Source organism: Triticum urartu, chromosome 2A, assembly GCF_056163025.1.
Source record: "Triticum urartu cultivar PI428250 chromosome 2A, HENAU_Tu73, whole genome shotgun sequence".
Lineage (NCBI taxonomy): Eukaryota > Viridiplantae > Streptophyta > Magnoliopsida > Poales > Poaceae > Triticum > Triticum urartu.
Window position 1 is genome coordinate 721,045,712 of NC_141874.1, and position 14,523 is coordinate 721,060,234.

The following is a 14,523-nucleotide window of genomic DNA, read 5'->3' on the forward strand; positions in this document are numbered from 1 at the left end:
ATTATTACCTACGCATCAAAACCACAACCATAGTTTGTCAAGTTGGTGCTGTTTTAACCTTCGCAAGGACCGGGCGTAGCCACACTCGGTTCAACTAAAGTTGGAGAAACTGACACCCGTCAGCCACCTGTGTGCAAAGCACGTCGGTAGAACCAGTCTCGTGTAAGCGTACGCGTAATGTTGGTCCGGGCCACTTCATCCAACAATACCGCTGAACCAAAGTATGACATGCTGGTAAGCAGTATGACTTATATCGCCCACAACTCACTTGTGTTCTACTCGTGCATATAACATCAACGCATAAAACCAGGCTCGGATGCCACTGTTGGGGAACGTAGTAATTTCAAAATTTTCCTACGCACACGCAAGATCAAGGTGATGCATAGCAACGAGAGGGGAGAGTGTTGTCCACGTACCCTCGTAGACCGAAAGAGGAAGCATTAGCACAATGCGGTTGATGTAGTCATACGTCTTCACGATCCGACCGATCAAGTACCGAACGCACGGCACCTCCGACTTCAGCACACGTTCAGCCCGATGAAGTCCCTCGAACTCCGATCCAGCCGAGTGTTGAGGGAGAGTTTCGTCAGCACGACGGCGTGATGACGATGTTGATGTTCTACCGACGTAGAGCTTCGCCTAAGCACCACTACAATATTATCGAGGTGAACTATGGTGGAGGGGGGCACCGCACATGGCTAAGAGATCAAATAGATCAATTGTTGTGTCTCAAGGGGGTGCCTCCCTCCCCGTATATAAAGGAGTGGAGGAGGGGGAGGGGGCCGACCATCCTAGGCGCGCCCCATGAGGAGTCCTACTCCCACCGGGAGTAGGACTCCCCCCTTCCATGTTGGAGTAGGAGAGGAGAGGGAAGGAGAGAGAGGGGGAAAGGAAAGGGGGGGGGCGCCGCCCCCCTCCTTGTCCAATTCGGACTTGGGGGCGGGGGAGGGGCGCGCGGCTGCCCCTTGGCCGCCTCTCCTCTTCCACCACTTGGGCCCATGAGGCCCAATAACCTCCGGGGGGGGTTCCGGTAACCCCCCGGTACTCCGGTATATATCCGACAACCCCCGGAACCATTCTAGTGTCCGAATATAGTCGTCCAATATATCAATCTTCATGTCTCAACCATTTTGAGACTCCTTGTCATGTCCCCGATCTCATCCGGGACTCCGAACTCCTTCGGTACATCAAAACACATAAACTCATAATATAACTGTCATCGAAACGTTAAGCATGCGGACCCTACGAGTTCGAGAACTATGTAGACATGACCGAGACACATCTCCGGTTAATAACCAATAGCAGAACCTGGATGCTCATATTGGCTCCCACATATTCTACGAAAATCTTTATTGGTCAGACCACATAACAACATACGTTGTTCCCTTTGTCATCGGTATGTTACTTGCCCAAGATTCGATCGTCGGTATCTCAATACCTAGTTCAATCTCGTTACCGGCAAGTCTCTTTACTCGTTTTGTAATACACCATCCCGCAAATAACTCATTAGTTGCAATTCTTGCAAGGCTTATAGTGATGTGCATTACCAAGTGGGCACGGAGATACCTCTCCGACAATCGGAGTGACAAATCCTAATCTCGAAATACGCCAACCCAACAAGTACCTTTGGAGACACCTGTAGAGCACCTTTATAATCACCCAGTTACGTTGTGACGTTTGGTAGCACAGAAAGTGTTCCTCGATAAACGGGAGTTGCATAATCTCATAGTCATAGGAACATGTATAAGTCATGAAGAAAGCAATAGCAACATACTAAATGATCAAGTGCTAAGCTAACGGAATGGGTCAAGTCAATCACATCATTCTCCTAATGATGTGATCTCGTTAATCAAATGACAACTCATGTCTATGGTTAGGAAACATAATCATCTTTGATCAACAATCTAGTCAAGTAGAGGCATACTAGTGACACTCTGTTTGTCTATGTATTCACACATGTATTATGTTTCCAGTTAATACAATTCTAGCATGAATAATAAACATTTATCATGAAATAAGGAAATAAATAATAACTTTATTATTGCCTCTAGGGCATATTTCCTTCAATGTGTTGGGGATATTACTATTGGGCGTAAACCGGCCAGGAGAGGCCAGATTAACTTGAAGCCCATGGAGACAGACGGTGATGATGTGTAAAGGCCCAGGGCCCAGAACCGGTTTAAAGGCCTGTAGCTATAAACCGGCATTGGTATGTAACTTGCATTGTAAGATAGAAAGAGTGGAGACCGATCCGGACACGTTTATGAGACGGCCTCGGGACTCTGTAAACCGACGGGCGTCAACCCATGTATATAAGGGGATGACCCGGCGGCGGTTCAGGACGACAGACAACAACTCGAGACTCAGGCCAAGCGTATTCGCTCCCTGGTCATCGAAACCCCATCAATTCCATCACAACTAGACGTAGGCTTTTACCTTCATCGTAAGGGGCCAAACTAGTATAAAACTCTCTTGCGTCCCTTGTCCGCTTTAACCCCTTTAAGCTAACCCGTAGCGATGGCTCCATGGCTAAGTCCTTTCATGAGGACATCTGCCGTGACAAACCCACGATAGTTGGCGCCCACCGTGGGGCTATCGCACGATGGTTTCAAGTTCTTGGAGGGCAACTTCGAAGGACTCAAGGGTTACGCTGTGGGCCGGATGACCAAGAGTCATCACGGCAAGCTCTACATCGACGACGCAGGCTTGGGCCCCGAGGCCGGCTCAATCGAGTACGGGTACCGGGTCCCCTTTGGCGGTATACACGTTTTCATTGGCAAGATCGGCGAACCGGGCCCTGAGCCGGACATCTGCACCGACCTCGTCGAAACGGCTCAGCGTGCGAGATCTGCCCGGGTCAAGCCTGCCATGAAGCGTGCCTTCGTGGGAGTCATCCATGGAGGGGAATACAAGGACAGATCGGAATCTAGTGGTGAAACCGTCATTTATTCTGGCGATGAGTCATCGAACGGAGAGACCGAGTCGTTATATCAGTTACAAGATGGCCGAATTGGGGGCTGTTCCGATGGCGACAGTATTCTGGACCCCTCCGATCTGCCAAACCGGCCGGTTGGAATCTTCATGGCCAGTACACAAACAGCGATCCACTCTTCGACCGCAGCGGCGATGATTTCCAGATCAGCGGCGGCGACGGCAGCCGGGGCCGGAGGCCCTGTGCGACCATCGACTCAGGTTTTGTCTGATTTATTCGATGTGTTGGCAATACTGATGGCGGAGGCTAACCCGGCGGATCAGGACGCCCACAATGCAGAAATCGCGAAAGTAAAGGATCAGATTACTCAGGCCAAAGTTGACTTAGCCGGTGAGGATACCAGGATGGCCGCAGAGCAGGCCGCTTTGGATGCCCAGGCTTACCGGCTTATGCTGGATCAGAACGTGTCACACGAGGTCCTGAAAAGGAGATACCGCTCTCGCCTGCCTCCGGTTTATGATGCTAGAAACCTCTTCAACACCCCGGGAGCAGGGACCAGTAAACCGCCGATGGTAAACCGGGCGGAAGCACCTAGGGCAGGGGCGCCGGTTCAGCCACGATTGATGGATGCGCCTCGACAGAAGAACATTGTAGCACAACGTCCCAACGCCACCGGGTCATTATTCTACTCCAATGGACAATCTTGTCGCTGCCGCTTCACGGTTGGAGGCTATCCCGATTGAAGGTGATTCTCCGGCGGCGGTCGAGACGCGTCGGGTTAAGGAGCTTCTTCGGACGGCCTTGGTTCAACAGGAGGCATACTCATACAGTCGTGATCGAATTCATTCCCCCCCCCCCCGTCCAAGCCGGAGTTACAGCAGGCGTATGGATGAACCGGCTGTGTCAAGCAATGCATGGAACTGTGAACCGCCCCGTGGAAACAACCCGGCAGGTGGCGCTGGTGATGCTGAGGAGGTGGTGGACCGGGCTCGAGCACGCAGGGAGGCCGAGTTAGCGGCACAGCATGAAGCCCGTCAGCTTACTCCGGTTCATCCAACCACGTCAGTAGAGCCAGGAGTTACCTCTAGTTCTTTGGGGGTGCCGTGTCTTGTCCCAGCATTGCACAATGTGCGCCTACCCAAGGATTTCAAGGGCCCGCGTAAGGTGCCGAATTACACGGCTGATTTATCCCCTGAGACGTGGGTTGAGAGCTACGAGATGGCCATGGAGATGTTGGATGTGGATGATACGGCATGTGCAAAGTATTTCACCATGATTTTGGAAGCAACGACACGCACTTGGCTAAAGAGCTTACTGGCGAATTCTATCAGGTCGTGGGCCGAGTTGAGAACCCGGTTTATCCAGAATTTCAAAGATACCTGCAAGCAGCCCATGTCAATTGTGGACCTAGCTGCCTGCGTCCAGGAGGAAGGAGAGTCAACAACCCGGTGGGTGCGCCGGATTTCAGAAATTTTGCATTCATCAGACCGCATCAATGCGAATACTACAGTTCTGACCTTGGAGGGCAATTGCCGGTTTGAGCCTCTGAGGTTGAAGTTGGGATGGTTGAAACGCCATTGCAATGACATGGGAACCCTCATGGCCGCTTTAGTGAAGTATGCTGACTCTAATAGTACCAAGGATCCCGAGTCTGATGATGATAAGACAGGGAAGGGAAAAAAGAGCGGTAATGCCAAGGGACAGCACCACAACCTGGGGGGTCATGGAAACAACGACAAACGTAAAGCGGATCACAGCTTGGACTTTGTGGCTAACACCAGCGTGCAAGATAAGGGCCAGCGACGTAGGGGTAAACCGCCCCAGCGCAGTGGAGCACCTAATCGTAACCCGGACCGCCTATCTTACCTGTTGAACTAGCCCTGCCCAAAACATGGGACGAAGGAGATGCCGGCCACGCACCTTTGGAAGGACTGCTACATCATGCAAGAGTTCAAAAATTCTAATGCTTTCCGGTATGATCACGGACCAGGTGGTGGTTCAGGCCCTGGATCTCATGGGCCGGGTTATGGTGGAGGAAATTCCGGTTCAGGGTTCCATGGTAATCGGGGCGGACACAACAATCAGGGTAGTCAGGGCAACCAGGGTGGCTACAATCAGCAAGGCAATCAACAGCAGCAGCAGGAATCGGGTTACCAGAGCAACCTGAAGCAGTTAAACAGTGGGCAATATCATGTCTTCACCACTAGCTTAGACAAGCGTGACCAAAAGCTTCATAAGAGGGCAGTGAATTCCGTTGAACCGGCAGTGCCCCGTTACTTACGCTGGTCTGAGCAGCCAATTTGTATGGAGTAGAGAGGATCATCCACCCCGGGTTGACAATCCAGGTCATCTGGCATTGGTGGTGGCACCTCAGGTGGGAGGTTATAAGTTCACCAAGGTACTCATGGATGGAGGAAGCAGTATCAATATCCTTTATTATGAAACCTTCCGGCGCATGGGGTTAACAGATAAAAATCTTAAACCATCCAATACGGTGTTCCATGGTGTGGTGCATGGTAAATCGATGTATCTGTTGGTAAGATAGCTCTGGAGGTGGCTTTTGGAGATGATCATGACTCAAGATCAGAAACTTTGACCTTTGAAGTGGTGAAAATCAGAAGTCCGTATCACGCCCTGTTTGGACGGCCGGCTTATGCTAAGTTTATGGCACAGCCCTGCTATGTCTATTTGCAGCTCAAAATGCCGGGTCACAAGGGAACTATAACCGTCCATGGAAGCCGCAAGATTGCTCTGGAATTTGAAGAAGGTGATGCGGCTTACGCTGAGTTGGTTTGTGCCACAGAAGAGTTAAAATTTTACAAGGATAATGTTGATCCGGCAGATATGACTTCATTGAAGAAACCAACTACAGAGCATGATCCGGCCCTGAAGTTTAAATCGGCTGATGAAACTAAACTTGTTGACTTCGTACCTGGCGATTCGTCCAAGCAGTTCAGCATCAGCGCCAACTTGGACCCGAAATAAGAAAGCGCAGTCATCGAGTTCATCCGTGAGAATCGGGACATCTTTGCGTGGAAGCCTTCTGACATGCCAGGTGTACCGAGAGAACTCGCTAAGCACACTCTTAATGTTGATCCTAAGTATAAACTGGTGAAGCAGTTTCTCCGCCGGTTCAATGAAGAAAGACGCAAAGCTATTGGAGAAGAAGTGGCCAGGCTCTTAGCGACTGGATTTATCGTTGAAGTTTTCCATCCTGAATGGTTGGCTAATCCGGTGCTGGTCCTTAAGAAGAATAGCACTTGGCGTATGTGTGTGGACTACATAGATCTCAACAAAGCTTGTCCAGCCGATCCTTTTGCTCTCCCCCGTATTGATCAAATTATTGATGCTACGACAGGTTGTGAGCATTTGAGCTTTTTGGATGCGTATTCTGGTTATCATCAGATCAAAATGGCAGTTAAGGACCAGGAGAAGACGGCCTTCATAACTCCCTTTGGAGCCTTCTGCTATGTGTCCATGCCCTTTGGGCTCAAGAGTGCCCAGGCGACTTATCAACGATGTGTGCAAAATTGTCTTCATAAGCAAATCGGCCATAATGTTCATGCCTATGTGGATGATATTGTGATCAAATCAAGGAAGAAGGAAACATTGATTGATGACTTGAAGGAAACCTTTGATAATCTGCGGGTTTACAAGATGATGCTTAACCCGGCCAAATGCGTTTTTGGTGTACCGGCAGGCAAGCTCTTGGGCTTTTTGGTGTCTAACAGGGGCATTGAAGCTAATCCGGAAAAATCATACCATCACCTCCTTGGCTAAACCGAAGTGTATCAATGACGTTCAACGCTTGGTAGGCCGGATTGCCGCATTGAGCCGGTTTATCAGCCGCCTCGGCGAGAAGGCCATTCCTTTGTATCAGATGCTGAAGAAAACGGATAACTTCATCTAGAGTTCTGCCGTAGATGAGGCGTTTGAGGACTTAAAATGGCAGTTGGCTAATCTGTCGGTTCTTGCTGCTCCGGTTGACAAGGAGCCATTGTTGCTATATGTGGCGACTAATGCTCGAGCAGTCAGTGTGTCTATTGTGGTGGAGCGCAAGGAGGAAGGAAAGGAATATCCGGTTCAGCGTCCAGTTTACTATATCAGCAAGGTACTTATTGAGTCCAAGCAGAGGTACCCACATTGGCAGAAGCTAGTATATGGGGTTTTCCTGGCAAGCCAGAAGCTCAAGCAATATTTCCAAGGTCATCCTATCACGGTGGTCAGCTCTGCTCCTTTGGGAGATATAATCCAGAACAGGGAAGCAACTGGCCAGATTGCCAAGTGGGCTATTGAGCTCGGGCCTCATGGGTTGAAATACATACCCCGAACGGCGATCAAGTCTCAGGCACTTGTGGATTTCATCAATGATTGGACAGAATTACAAGCACCTGAAGAGAAGCCGAATCACACTTATTGGACTATTCATTTTGATGGGTCCAGACAATTGGAGGGGTCAGGGGCTGGAGTCGTATTAACTTCCCCACGAGGTGATAAGTTTTGTTATGTTCTCCGCTTAAAGTTCCCTTGCACTAACAATGGAGCTGTGTATGAGGCCTTACACCATGGTCTTCGGATGACTAAGGAGATGAACCTAAGCCGAGTTAAGTGTTTCGGTGACTCGGACCTGGTGGCCCAACAGGTGTCTGGCACTTGGGATTCCAATGACCCACTCATGGGAGCGTCGACGTGAGGTGGACATCATTGCAGGTCACTTTAAGGGTTACCAGGTGGATCATGTGGACCGGCGGAAGAACGAAGTGGCGGACGCTTTAAGCCGCCTGGGTTCTCAACGTAAACCGGTTCCGCCTAATGTCTTCTTGGATGTTTTGCATAACCCGTCCATCAAGCTCCTTGGTGAAAAGGATTTGGCTATTCCTGATCCAGAAGCTCAGTTGGTGGCGGCTCTTCATGTAATCCCGGATTGGACGGTTCCTTATCTGGCGTATATGAACCGGGGCGAGTTGCCAGAGGATGAGACTCTGGCCAGGCAGATAATCCGGCGGTCCAAGTCCATGACCATTATCAATGGAGAGTTGCATTGTTGCAGTGTGACAGGGGCATTTCAGCGTTGTGTGTCTCCTGAAGAAGGCTGTGAAATCTTACATGAGATCCACGAAGGAGACTGTGGTCACCACGCCAGTTCAAAATCTTTGGTGGCCAAGGCGTTTCGTCACGGTTTTTATTGGTTAACGACCCATGCTGATGCCGAGGACTTGGTCAGACAATGTGATGGCTGTCAAAAATTCTCAAGGCGCGCTCACGTACCGGCTCAAGAATTGAGGATGATTCCAATCACTTGGCCGTTTGCGACTTGGGGGCTGGATATGGTTGGGCCTTTCAAGAGGTCCAAGGACAAGAAGACCCACCTTTTGGTGGGGGTTGACAAATTCACAAAGTGGGTGGAGGTAGAGCCAGTTAGTAAGTGTGATGCGGCCACGACGGTTCAATTCATTAAAAAGGTGATTTTCCGGTTTGGTTTTCCACACAGCATTATAACAGACAATGGTACCAACCTGTCCAAGGGTGCCATGAAGGAGTTCTGTCAATGTGAGCACATCCGGCTTGACGTGTGATCAGTGGCTCACCCACAGTCCAATGGTCAAGCGGAAAGGGCCAATCAAGAGATCTTGAGAGGCATTAAACCCCGACTTATGGTTCCTTTGCAACGGATGCCGGGTTGTTGGGTTGAGGAGCTACCTTCTGTGTTATGGAGCACCAACACAACACCCAACAGATCGACAGGATACACGCCGTTCTTCATGGTTTATGGAGCAGAGGCGGTTCTTCCTAGTGACATACGTCATGACTCACCTCGTGTAGCAGCGTATGTTGAAGCTGACAACGAGAAGGCACGGCAAGAGGCTCTTGACCTGTTAGATCAGGAGCGTGACATAGGGGCGGCCCGTTCGGCAATTTATCAGCAAGATCTGTGTCGTTATCATAGCCGTCGGGTTAGAACCAGAACCTTTCAAGAAGGAGATTTGGTGCTTCGGATCATCCCTGATCAGACGGACATGCACAAGTTACCCCCCCCCCTTGGGAAGGACCCTTTGTGGTCAGCAAGATTCTACACAACGGGTCGTACTACCTAATCGATGTTCGAGAGCGCAAAGACTCATGCAAATCGGAGGAGGAGACCAACCGGCCGTGGAATATTTCTCATCTTCGGCCCTACTATACTTGAGCTATAGGCTCTGCTTATGTATATATTATGACAATGTATATATTATGATCAATATAATAAACTGGAACCTTAGCTAAAGCGAGGGATCTGTTGTTTTCTTTCATCATGTGTGGTTACATGGAGCTTCTGTTTTTAAAGTGGCGTCCGGTTTACCCCTTGATTTAGCTTCTCAAAGCTTTATGTTATATCACTTGGGGGCTTGGTCGTGTCCGTACCATAGCTACACCTTTTGATAGGCGCAATGCCACAACATCACTTGGGGGCTTGGTCGTATCCGAACCATAGCTACACCTCTTGATCGGCTCAATGCCACAACATCACTTGGGGGCTTGGTCGAACCCGAACCATAGCTACGCCTCTTAATCAGCTCAATGCCACAACATCACTTGGGGGCTTGGTCGAACCCGAACCATAGCTACGCCTCTTGATCGGCGTAATGCCACAGCATCATTTGGGGACCTGGTCGAACCCGAACCATAGCTACGCCTCTTGGGGGCTTGGTCGTGTCCGAACCATGGTCACACCTCTTGATCGGTTCAAAGCCTCGCCTACAACGGTTTTATTTGCCTTGATTTGAGTTTTGTTCTCTTTTTGATAAACATTTTTGCTTTTTAAACTGGCGTTAACAACCTGGCTCGACTGTCAATCACAAGTTGACAGTACACGATCAAATAATCATCCGGAGACTATCAACCCGGTTTGGTTTTCAATCAAACTCGAAGTACAGAGTAAACCGGCGTTTATAATAACCCGGAACGGTTTATACTATAAACCGACCTTATGTCCACAGGAGTCGTTTCTCCTCCAAGAGTTGGGTCATGCCCCTCACTACAACGTTGGTTAGCCAACCTTATGCTTCAAAATCACAGGTATTGCATATATATATATATATCTGTGTTTCGTTATCTTTTATCACCTTGGTTATACACCTTGGTTGTACATATATATATATAGGTATCATAACCCGCCCAGTGGTAAACCGTCAGGGCACTTTTAAGCTTTTGTCTGCAGAAACAACTTGGACAAACGAATATGGATAGCATATCATATGTCTGACAAATCAAGCAAGCATCAATTGCAGATAAATATGCGCGAAGGCATATCAACACAAGTATTTTAACTAGCCTATTACAAAGCGCTCCAGTGCCCAAAAGGATCATTGTTTTCTCAAATACATGTCGCGGCATGTAGAGGATTAAACCGGCTCCCGGTTTATGGTTGGTCACCAGTTTGGCCTGACGGCTGTGGATCATCCTTCGCCGGTTCAGCTTCCTCTTCTCTACCCAGTGGCTGGAAATCAACAGTTTGCCCAGTCAATCCCAGTTAAGGCTTGGAATGCAGCCTCATTGCTTATCAGCGTGGACGAATCAATATCAGGGGCATAAGTATGCTTACGGATTGGCGGGATAAGATTTTGAGCCTCTGGAATTGGTGCAACAATCCGCTTATTCTTATCATCATAGCTGGCTTGGTAGTATGGCAGGTCTGCTTCTTCAACCAGTTTGCAAGCTAATGGACGTACTTCCCGGTTTATGATCCGGAGATCATCTTCACCAAATTCTATCCCATCTTCCTTCAAGCTGGGATAACCTTGGGCTGCTTCAGTTGGATGAAAGTCCGGTACCCATGCCTTTGCCCGGTCAGTGTAGCCAAAGCGCCCGTTCTAGCAGCAGAGTTTTTCAGTTCGTCAACCCGGGCCGGAAGCATAGATAACCTTTCAATGATATCTTTGATCAAAGTGGGAGGCGGATTGTTGTGGGAAGCAGTGTAGATGATCCGTTGTGCGCCAGTATACAATTGCTCTATCAGAGTGTAGGCAGCTTTCAACTTCTTCCGAACATCAGATCCCAAGTGGCCGATACGAGTTCCTATGTTATTGCAAGGAGTAGTAAACCGGCGGCTACATGAAGGGATATGGTCAAATCAGGAGAGAAGGATGCTTACCAAACACAGCTGCAGTCATAGCATGAACCTGCCGCTTTATGCTGGTCAACTCATCAACCACCGGTTTAAGAGCGGCTTCTGCTTTTTCAGCCCTTTGCACCAAAGCAGACTTCTCAGTCTCCCAATCCGCCCGCTCTTTGTTGAAGCATTCTTTAAGTTTCTCCATGGCGCCTAAGGCGCTGGTTAATTCTTCTTTCGCCTTGGAGGTTTCAGCTTGTTGAGATTTAAGGTTCTCCTGCAGGTCAGCGGTTTGGCTCTCTTTCTTGCTCAACTCAGCTTGCATACAGACAGTTATATGATGAAGTGACAATACATATTTGAAGTACCAAGCACACAACAAGTTATGCCCTTAGTACTTGGGGGCTAATGCATATTTGCTTTGTGTCAGAAATTTTTTCAAAGTACCAAGCATAATACCAGTATTCAACTTGGTACTTGGGGGCTAATGGATATTTGCTCAAAGACTACTGGTACAAAAGTTATCTTTTACAAAGTCCCGGTTCATCTTCATAAAAGTCAAACCGATACTTGGGGGCTACTTCAGTGAAGTTCAGATGCATTGTGGCAAAGTATAAAGTTTTTTACTAAAGTCCCGGTTTGGATTGATATCTTAAACCGTCACTTGGGGGCTACTGGAATTGACAGATTGCGATTAAGAAAATAAAGGGGTAGTGATTATGAAATTACATCATATCGTTCCTTCATCATGTTTACCAAGCCGGCTTCATAGTCACGGCTGGTGTATAGACGGTTCAGATAGCCGGAATGAAGGTCTTGACCGTTTAGATGGGCGTAGGTGGACAGATCGGCATTCCATTTGCCTTTGCCAATTGCAGAAAATTCCTCTTTGGCGGTATGCTTCGACAGAGCGACAGGATTTCCCGGTTCAGTATGGCCAACGCCGGTAATCAGAACGTCGTCATCCTTCTCCTCAGCAGATCGTATTGCAGTTGCTAGTTTGTCGGTATCTTTTGCTGGACTTGTCGGTTTATCAGTCCGGATAGGACTGGTAGGCTGGTCAGTATGGCTTGTGGTGTCAACTTCCACCTGATCAGCAGTGAAGTCATGATCCTGAGGTGGTGGATCATTCAACAGGTCATCAACATTGGCTTCTTCAAGGTCAGGAGTTTTCTTCGGTTCAACAGCCGCGTCCTCCTCTGTCGGTTTAGTCAGGCGAGCCTTCTTGCTCGGTTTGGGCTTAGCACTGGCAAAGTAAACATGAAGATCAGGATAATGGATAAAATGCATGTTAAGGGTAAAAACAAGTATATAACTCACCCAAGAACTGTCTTGAGGGGTGGGAGTTTGGTGGTCGACGACTCGCCAGAGGATGAATGAGAAGTGCCCTGATAATTTGAGTCAGACGGATTAAGAGGTTGACGAAAACAATCCGCTTTGGGGCGTGAAGTATCAAGGGAATAAGAGACCTCTGATCAGCATTTCCGAACCGGACTGTCCGGTAAACCGGTGGAGGTAACTACCTGGCCACTATGCCGGGTTGTGCGGCGAGCCTCGTGTTGTTGTGTCTTCACAAGAAAGTTTGGATCCAAATAAGCAAGAGGATGAGAAAATTTAACTTTCCGGGTTGCTTGACGGATTTTTAGTGATGGCAAAGGATTTGAATCGGAGGAAAGAACGATTACCTCTACATCATCAGCGTGACTGGCTTTAGCGTCATCCTGACAAAAATCATTATCAATAAGGTGTATGAAAAATAAACCAAGTGAGTCAAGCTCTGCCTCTAAATCCGGGTTACCCACATCGTCGTCAGCTGGTGGATCAGAAGATGCAGTGGTCCTCTTCCCGTTGGCAGTTTTTTTCACAGCCTTGGTTTTTTGACGGGTTGGCTTTGATGGTTTGTCCTGCGGGGGTTTCTTGTTCCAAAATGGATCATCACCCTGTATAGAAAATAATCACGCTTTCAGAGAATATTGGGACATAAGCAATTTCAGATAAACAAGTTATATGATTCTTATGGTTGGCGGTTTGTTGGTGGTGCAGAAAGGAAGTAGTCCGGTTTGGGCACAAACTTCCTCCGGTTCATTCAACATCTTTTTTACAGCTTCAGTGACTTCATCATTTGTAAGTTGAATGTCAATGTGCCGCCGAGCATCCTTCAAGTTCCCAGTATACTCGCACATCAAACCGGGCGCTGGCTCAAGGGAAAAACGCTCCAGCTTATCCAGCAGCGTGCAAAATCAACTCCTGTCAAACCATTTGCCATAAAGGCCCTAAGCTTGGATAGTTGAGGAGAATATTTGATCCTCTCCTTAGCAGTTAGCCTTTGAGGAAAAGGGTGTGTGTTGCTCACACGTTCAGGACGGTAACCCGGCAGGGGGTTTTCGTCAGCTGGAGATGTATCCTTGCAGTAAAACCAGGTCTGGTTCCACTCTTTGGGGTGACTATGGAGATTGGCATGCGGAAAAGTGACTTCTTTCCTTTTCTGAATCGCCATTCCGCCCAATTCTGTGTTGGGTCCGTCTTTGAATTCAGTGCAACGGTTTAAATGAAAGAAATCCCGTAATAGCTCTACTGTAGGTTATTCCTAAAGGTAAACCTCACAAAAAACATGGAAGTGGCAGATATTGGTTATGGAGTTAGGGCCAATGTCCTGTGGGCGCAGTTGAAAGCTTGCCAGTACATCCCGGGAATTTTTTGAACCGGGAGGGTTGAAACCCCGGCCCAAGTGATCAGCAAATACAACAACTTCTCCATCTTTGGGGGTAGGAGGACATTCCGGGCTAGGGACCCTCAGTGAATGACATCTTTCTTGCTTAAGGCACCCGTTTTGACAAGATTGTCTAACTGTTCTTCATTCACTTGAGAAGGGAACCAATTTCATTCGTAAACTTGCTTGGCCATGGCTCTACAAACATGATAAATACTGGTTTAAAGATTTACAGTGGACAAGCTATGTGGCGGTTCAAAGATATAGGCACATTGTCAAACCAGGGTTGGTTGATCGTAAACCGGAGTTTATTAAAGCAAAGGCTAAATATGATGTATATTGGCGGTTCAATAAGGGGACTAATGGTATATACCGGATTGTCATTTTTTCTACAAAGTTAAACTGCCTAGTCTGACATTGAAGATTCAAGTCTGCAGATGTGTAAGTGAAGGAAAAAAAATATTTCACAAGTTGGTATTGTAATTTTGGATCTACCGCATGTCAGAAAAGGAAAGTATATTCAAGACCTAGGAAGCAGTACCGCAGCAATGGGTGAAGGTTCAGATGAGATCTTCTGTTTTGAGATGCATAGATGGAAACAGAGACTAAAGGCTATCATTATACGGAACAGATATTCAGGATTCTATCAAGAGTCATCGTATGAGCAAAGAACGCTGACGAACACCGAAGAACGCTGAAACCCTAGAACAGATCTATGGCGGAAAAAGCAGAGAACTTACCAGTGCTGATGAAGAAGCGGAGAGGCACCGCAGTTTTCTGGTGCTATTAGGG

General features: G+C 48.1%; 1 pseudogene; it reads right to left on the reverse strand.

Moving 5' to 3' along the window:
• Window positions 1-4,892: 4,892 nt before the first annotated feature.
• Window positions 4,893-13,204, reverse strand: LOC147987145 (uncharacterized; annotated as a pseudogene).
• Between the last annotated feature and the right edge of the window lie 1,319 nt (window positions 13,205-14,523).